This window comes from Nicotiana tabacum, chromosome 19 (genome assembly GCF_000715075.1).
Source record: "Nicotiana tabacum cultivar K326 chromosome 19, ASM71507v2, whole genome shotgun sequence".
Lineage (NCBI taxonomy): Eukaryota > Viridiplantae > Streptophyta > Magnoliopsida > Solanales > Solanaceae > Nicotiana > Nicotiana tabacum.
The window spans coordinates 61009795-61017914 of record NC_134098.1 but is presented as its reverse complement, the minus strand read 5'-3'; the positions used below and the strand labels follow the sequence as shown (position 1 = coordinate 61017914).

At 38.4% G+C, this 8120-nt stretch overlaps 1 long non-coding RNA gene across 1 annotated transcript; it reads left to right on the top strand.

The window, feature by feature from the left end:
- The first annotated feature begins 611 nt into the window (after positions 1-611).
- Positions 612-5413, top strand: LOC107820578 (uncharacterized). The gene is made up of 2 exons (XR_001655950.2): positions 612-3155; positions 3243-5413. It is a non-coding gene; the product is annotated as an uncharacterized LOC107820578 (long non-coding RNA).
- The last annotated feature ends 2707 nt before the right edge of the window (positions 5414-8120 follow it).

Genomic DNA, 8120 nt, shown 5'->3' with positions numbered 1-8120 from the left:
CTTCGGCCGAATACATTAGGCAGTAGCTTTCAAAACACCATATTTGTGTTAAAACAATACGTATAAATATTCAACTGAAACAATATTATTATATAGCCGTTTTTAAAATAATCAAAATATATATATATGTATATAATATAATGTATAAGTTTTATATACTTTTGTGGCTACCGAATATAAATAATTTCGATCGCAAGCTAAAAGCGATCGTTGTCCTATTAAATTTCGAACCCAGTTACACAAATAGTCAATCGATACAATGACTTCTTGAGTCCAAAAAATTTAAATCTTGAATCTGTGCTTGTTTCAACAATTGATTAATGGAGAGAAAAGAAGTAATTTTCAATTCCAGAAGTCATATATACTAGTAATACTAATAACTAATACTGTAAATAATTAACTAGAGTAGCACACTTTGAGAAGGGGTCACTTGAGGAGCTACTATTGTTCAAATCATAGGAAGTATGTTATATAACAATTGTATAGATATAGAATATAGAAGTGGAAATTGTTAAAGCCGTTACTAGTTGGTTAAGGAGTTAGTAAAGTTAGTTACGGCAGTTAGCTACAGGGAAAGAATATATACGCTATAAGTGGAATTTGTAATAGTTAGTCTTATTTACGCATTTCTCTATCAATAATATCTGTTTCTCTCTTCTCTTATCTTCCTAATTTAATTTGACGCAACTCTGTTCAAGGATTGATTCTTCCACCCCCAATCCTTTAGGATTGCGTAACTGAATTCTTCATTGAGCTCGCTTCATTGGTATCAAAGCTAGGCGATTCTCGGACGCAGGAAAGATGCCGGAGCTGATGGCAGCGAACACCAAAAATGGTGAATTGGGGCGTGAGATGGACGAATTGCGTGAGCAAGTTCGAGCGCAAGGAGCTAAGCATGAAGATGCTTTGGATGAGATACGATAATTACTGGCAAACATGGTACTGGGAATGGAATTCCGGCGGGTCAAGTAACTCCAACTATGGCCTAATGGTCGTTATCAGCGATTTGAATTTTCTAGATTTAGTGGGGAAGATATTAATGGATGGTTGTATAAGGCAGAGTAATTCTTCGATTATGAAAAGATTTCGGAGGAAAATAGGATTCAAGGTGCCTCCATTAGTTTGGAGGGTAAGTCGTTCCAATGGCACAAAATGTATATGAGGGCAAGAATAGAAAGGTTTCCCAATTGGAACAATTATGTAAGGGCAATACATCTCTGATTTGGGGATGTTGAGCATGCAGATCCTATGGCAGAATTGGTGGCATTCAAACAAACGGGAAGTGGGCAGGATTACCTTGATAAATTTGATGAATTGTTGAACCAAGTAAAGGTAAAAGAAGAGCATTCTATTAGCATTTTCTTGGCCAATCTTAAACCAGAAATTGAAGTGCAAAAGAGGATACTAGGCCCTAGAACACTTATGAAAGCTTACAGTCAAGTAAGGTTGGCTGAGCAATCCCTCAAACTTCAACAAAATTAGACCCAAGCTATGGTGAGGAGTTCAAGATTTTTACTTCCTGCTTCTAGCAATGCTTGGAGTACCACTTCAAAAGGATCTTTCTCAAACCAGATGGGTGAAGGAAGCATGGCCATAGTGAATAACAGGTACAATAAATCTAATAATAAACTAGTACTTCCAGGATCTAGGAGACTATCTGATGTAGAAATGGACGAGAAAAGAGGCCAAGAGCTTTGTTATTGGTGTGATGAGAAGTACACTCCCAACATAAGTGTAGTAAAAGAAAGAAAGTATTCATTCTTGAATTGGATGAAGGAACAGAAGATGGAGAGTGGGAGGAGAATTTGGTGGATGAGGAGACTTTTGAGGAATCAACACTCAATCCTCAAGTGTCTATGCACGCACTAAATGACACCAGTGATTATAGGACCATGAGGGTATCAAAGGCAAAATGGTACATGCTTTAATCGATTCTGGATCAACCCACAATTTCATGGATTTGTCAGTAGCCAAGAGATTAGGGTGTAAACTAGACAGTATTACTCCATTTGTAATGGCTGTAGTTGATAGAAATAAGGTTCACAGCTCTGTGATGACTCACAGAATGACATGGAAGATGCAAGATGTGAATTTCAGAGATGATATACTGGTCATTCCATTAGGTGGTACGGATGTGGTACTGGAGATACAATGGCTGATCACACTAGGCGACATAAGATGGAACTTCAAATTACTAAGGATGGAATTTCACATTGGGGGTAGGAAGGTTTCTTTAAGAGGTAGTCAACCTGGAACCTTCAAAGTAGTAGCTGATGTTAGAATGCAGAAGATGCTTAAAAAGCCAAGCTAAATCAACATGTTATCAGTAGCTTTCATCCAACCAATTGAGGAAGCTAAACCAGCCATGTGCTACCAAGAAGTGCAAGCACCAAAAGATTTACAGCAGATCCTAAAATAGTATGCCTAATTATTTGAAGTACCCAACAAACTACCTTCCTACAGGAATCACGACCACGGGATTGTATTGAAAGAAGGGACATTACCAATCAATGTGAGACCTTACAGATACCCAGCATGCCAGAAAGATGAGATTGAGAGGATGGTAAAGGAGATGTTAGAACATAGCATCATCAGGCCATGTGTGAGTCCTTTTTCTTCTCCTATTATTACGGTTAAGAAAAACAATAGTACATGGAGAGTTTGTATAAACGATAGGAAGTTAAATGACTGTACTGTCAAAGATAAATTTCCTATTCATGTGATTGAGGAGTTATTGCATGAACTAGGGGGATCGAAATACTTTTCTAAGTTGGATTTAAGATCCGGTTATCACCAGATTAGAATGACTGATCATGACATTGAGAAAATAACTTTTAGATCTCATCATGGCCATTATGAGTTTGTTGTAATGCCTTTTGGATTGACAAATACACCTTCAACATTCCAAAATCTAATGAATGAGATTTTTCAACCTTCCCTAAGGAAGTTTATTCTGGTATTTTTTTTATGACATTCTCATTTACAGCCCTTCAAGGTCTGAGCATTTGATACACTTGAAGGAAGCTTTTAATATCTTACAAGGAAACCAATTATTTGTTAAGCTTAGCGAATGCTCTTTTGGGAAGACTGAAGTTGACTATCTATGACATATCATCACTCAAGCAGGAGTTACTGCTGATCCAGAGAAGGTGAAGGTAATGATGAGTTGGCCTACTCCTCAAACTATCAAAGAAGTGAGAGGATTTCTATGACTAACATGGTATTATATAATATTTGTGAAGGGTTATGGAATTATTGCAAGACCTCTCATAGAGCTGCTGAAGAAAGACAAGTTCAAGTGGTCTGACGAAGCCACAGAAGCTTTCCAGAAACTGAAGCAGGCTATGAGCACTACACCTATATTGGCTCTACCAAACTTCTCTTTGGAATTTGTCATCAAAGCTGATGCATGTGGGGTGGGTATTGGAGATGTTCTAATGCAGGTTGAGCATCCCTTAGCCTATATGAGCAATGCCCTTAGCACCAAACATCAACAACTATCAGTATATGAGAAGGAAATGATGGATGTTGTTACTGATATTGACAAACGGAGACCTTGCTTGATTGGGAGGCATTTTCTTATTAAAACAAACCATTAGAGCCTCAAATATTTGTTGGAACAAAGAATTTTCACTCCAAGCCAACAGAAGTAGCTGGCCAAATTGATGGGATATGATTACTCTATTGTGTATAAGAAAGGAAAAGAGAACATTGTGGCTGATGCACTATTCAGATGCCTTGTGCAAGAAGCTCAACTACAGACATTGACCACAATCACCTCTGATTTCTTACTAAGGATTCAAGATTCATACAAAGGGCATCTACATCTCGAGAAATTGCTAGCTCAACTTCAAGCAGATCCTCTCTCTAATCCAGTTTACATGCTACAAGAGGGTGTACTCTATAGAAAAGGGAAAATAGTGGTAGGATTTGATCCCACTTTGCGAAAGTAAATATTGCAATTCTCACATGATTCAGCCATGGGTGGCCACTCTGGGATGGATGTTACTTTGTTCAGGATCAACGGAGTGTACTACTGGGCCAAGATGAAGCAGGATGTCCACAAGCACGTTCGAAACTGTGAGGTATGCCAAAAATGCAAAGGGGAAAATGTCAGCTATCCAGGGCTCTTACAACCTCTTCCCATACCTGAGAAAATTTGGCAAGACATTAGTCTAGACTTCATTGAGGGACTTCCCAAATCTCATCAGAAATCAGTCATATTAGTGGTAATAGATAGACTGAGCAAGTATGCTTACTTTATTGGGTTGGCACATCCTTACACTGCTTCTACAGTCGCTCAAGTATTTTTTGACAATATTTTACAAGTTCCATGGTCTACCTCAAACAATAATGAGTGACAAGGATGTCATTTTTCTAAGCAAATTCTAGCAGGTTGTATTTGAGACACAGGGAGTACAGTTGCATCACTCTAGTGCCTATCATCCCCAATCCGATGGACAAACAGAGGTATTGAATAAGTGTGTGGAAAGATACCTTAGATGAGTGTAATGATCGACCTAAAGAATTGCTACAATGGTTACCCCTTGCAGAATAATGGTATAATACAAATTATCACACTGCTATCAAAATGACTCTTTTTGAAATTCCTTATGGGCAGAAGCCACCTACTCACATACCTTACATAGCTCATACATCTATCGCGGACCAGGTGGATAGAAGCCTATAAGCTAGAAAAGCTACCATACAGCTTCTCAAACACCATTTGCAGTTAGCTAAATGTAGAATGAAGGCACAAGCAGACAAGAAGAGAACTCTCAGGACTTTTGATGTTGGTGATATGGTTTTCGTAAGACTTCAACCTTACAGGAAAATATCTTTCAAAGGCCACTCCTATCACAAACTCAGTCCCAAGTACTTTGGCCCTTTCAAGGTTATGAAGCAGGTGGGCAATGTAGCTTATAAGTTGGACCTTCCCCCTCAAGCTAAAATTCATCCCACATTTCATGTTTCACAGCTGAAGAAATATATTGGCACTGCTACTGTGATACCAGATTTACCAGTTTCATTATCACCTCATGGATGCATTGTTCTGGAGAGGATCATTACTAAGCTTGGGCACCAGATCACCCAGGTCCTTGTGAAATGGTTTAACTGTCCTAAGGAGGATAGTACATTGATGGATCTTCGCATGTTACAACAATAATTTCCTCACTTTAGTCCTTGAGGACAAGGACTTTTTGAGAGGGGGGAAACTTGTTATATAGCAATTGTATAGATATAGAATATAGAAGTGAAAATTGTTAAAGTCATTACTAGTTGGTTAAGGAGTTTGTAAAGTTAGTTACAGCAGTTAGCTATAGGGAAAGAATATATACGCTATCAGTGGAAATTGTAATAGTTAGTCAAATTTACGCATTTCTCTATCAATAATATCTGCTTCTCTCTGCTCTTATCTTCCTAATTCAATTTGACGCAACTCTGTTCAAGGATTGATTCTTCCACCCCCAATCCTTTAGGATTGCGTAACTGAGTTCTTCACTGAGCTCGCTTCAAAGTATTATCTTAAATTCCTTCCAAACCAGGAAAACCAAGAACTCTAATAGCCTATTTGGCCAAACTTCTAAAAGTACTTTTTGCGAGAATCAGTTTGTGTTTGGCTAATTAATTTGAAAAACACTTTTGAGCAGTAATTAGTGTTCGGCTAAACTTTTGAAAACTGCTTCTAAGTGTATTTTACTCAAAAGTGCTTTTGGAGAAAAACTACATTTTTCTGCTTCTCAAAATCTGCTTCTGCTTCTCCTCAAAAACACTTTTTTTCATTCTAAAAGTTTGGCCAAACACCTTAATTTTTGACCAAAAGTATTTTTGGCTAAAAAAAAAAAATACTTTTGGCCCCAAAAAAAGCTTGGCCAAACAGGCTATAAGCTACTCCTAGTTAATCCAATTAAATCAATTCTTCAAACTACCGTAGCTCCTCAAGTTGTACAGAAAGGAAAAAGACATAATATTAGAAAGTTTATTTTTTGGAACTCTTTTTTTAACTTTGGTTGATAGTGAAGTTGCAGGAAAATTAGTTAAAGCTTTCTCGTATGAAAAAAAACTTTGCTCAAATTATGTCCTTCAAAATGTGTAATGATCATGGAAAAATGATTTCTTCTTCTTTTAAAATATCATTTTCATTCCAAAACGAATGAATGCAAGAAAACGACGTTTCTTTTTTGCCTTTTTTTTCCTTATAACTTTTACCAAGAAATTTATTTTCCACCAATTTGCTGATATCTGAACGAATCCCAAGTGTATGCTTGGAAAACTCCCTTTTTCAAATTTTATCCAAACAAACTTGATTGAATTTTGTAATTCCAGAAATATCAATTTAATTGCATAATTAGAGCCTTAATCTATCATTGAAGCAATTCAATCCAGATTTAGTTCGTACTTGACATTATATTGATTTAGATATATATGTATTTTCAAAATTTTACATTCTGCAATATCTTAGTAGTGTATGTTGGACAGATATAATATATATTCTTTTTTTATCAAAACATGGAACCTTGTATTGCTTGGAATGAATATGTTGAGAGGGTATTCATATGCAAGTTGTTTACCCGAAAAATCGGATAAAGTAGAATTTATATATGGTTCTAAGGGCAAGTAGATTCTTCTGATATAAGAATAACAATGCACGTATTTATGTTGCGAAAATAGGAGATGATGAACAAAGATATTAGGTGAACTTAGAAAGATAAACACAAAGAATTCTTATTTTGCTCTCCAAAAGTGTGTTCTATTACAAACTCTTCCCCCCTTTATAGCCAAGGATTGTTACCTTATCTATAGCAACATAATGGAATAAATATTTACTAGTGGAGGACCCATGATGGTATGTCTCCTCCTTAATTCCCGCAGAGATTCCCTCCTTTGGTGCGGTTGTAACAGCTTTTATCTGTGAGCTCGATACCGCTTCAAGCTCGATACCGAATCGGAACCTCGGTCTTGATTTCGAGCTAGGTGGTCACTTTCGGGCATCGATGCTCGAGATCTGTATCGACCGATGTTACCTCGTTCGAATCGAGCGCCCGGGCTCGATGCCCCAATCTCGGAATACGCTCGGGGTTTCCATGAAGGCACCCCTCGATTGAAATGCCATCCTCGATCGATCTTCACGACCGATGATCGGTTTTAACCATATACAGATAGCCCCCTCGTTTCTCGGAAGGGAGATGACGAGGAACGATGTGATTTCCTTAAGGTTCGACCGAATCGACAATGACATTTCTATCGGCTTTGACTATGACGTGCGTGACAGCTGTCCCATCAATTTTGTTTTATCGAGGCGTTTTAATGAGCGTCAGTCGGTGGTCGGCCACCGCTAGATGAATCGCTGTGCCTTATAAATAATTTTCGCATACGATGTTTTCTGCTTTTGTGCTTCCTCTTTTCCAAATTCTTTCTGATCAGTTTCTCTTATTTCGTCGTTTTAGTGCTGCTTGTACCAGAGTTTTGGTGTCGCTTGTACCAGAGTTTTGGTGTCGCTTGTACCAGAGTTTTGGTGTCGCTCCCTCTTTCACCTTTCTTTGTGATTTTTTCTTCCCGTATTGATGGCGAAAACTTTAAAAATCGTACCTCACAAGGAGAAAGCTTCCTCCTCACGGCTGTGCGACGATAAGGCGCCGACCGAGCCGTCCGTTCCAGATTATATTCCCGGCCCATGTATTTTAAAGGCTGATTTTAAAGTGGAGAATCCTTCGTCCGTTCCGGGTCGGTGTGAGCACATATCGATGTATATGTGCTCTATAGCGGAGGTTAACCTCGAGGCCGTCAGGAAAGATTGCGGCTGGGGTTCTGAGGTTGTGATACAAATCCCCTCCTCCGATAAGAGCGTCACTACCTATGTGGAGGGATTTCTGAGTGTTTATACCTACCCCTTCACGTTGGGCGCTGTCGATCCTGTGATTTTTGATTTCTGCAAGAGATATCAGGTCACCCTCAGCCAAATTCATCCTTCCTTATGGCGTATAGTCATATTATTGCGTTTCTTCTCTATCAAAGCCGGAGGGTTGGATTTTTCTCTGAGCCACCTTATACGACTGTATCGGCCTCAGATTTACCGTGGTCTTATTAGGCTATATCATCGGGCATCGAAGGCTTTGATG